Source organism: Epinephelus moara, chromosome 21 (genome assembly GCF_006386435.1).
Source record: "Epinephelus moara isolate mb chromosome 21, YSFRI_EMoa_1.0, whole genome shotgun sequence".
Lineage (NCBI taxonomy): Eukaryota > Metazoa > Chordata > Actinopteri > Perciformes > Serranidae > Epinephelus > Epinephelus moara.
In genome coordinates this window covers 14058704-14059127 of record NC_065526.1, presented here as the reverse complement: position 1 = coordinate 14059127, position 424 = coordinate 14058704, and positions in this window count along the sequence as shown.

Here is a 424-nt window from a genome sequence, read left to right as displayed (position 1 = left end):
ATATTGGCAGCTTTACACACTCTCCCATGACGGTGAACTAAAACCCTTTGGCGTGAGTACGAAACAAGACATTAGATAACATAATTTTGAGGTTTGGGAGAAACAGACCGACATTTTTCAACATTTTAACACATTTTTCGATAAAAATGATTAGTCGACTAATCGAAGAAATAATCGACAGATTAATCGACAATGAAAATAATCGTTAGTTGCAGCCCTAAATGATATATATTGAAAAATACCGCGAGATGTTAGAGGAGACAATCGGCTTAATCAGCATTGTGTCATCTCCTCTAGCAGACAGACATCTACAGACATGTAGAAGTTACGCACTATAGCTTTAAAATGCAATTTATTACCTTTTTTTTAACTGTAAATTATATCCACAAAGAAAAACTTTGTCACATCTGTTTAATCTAAGATT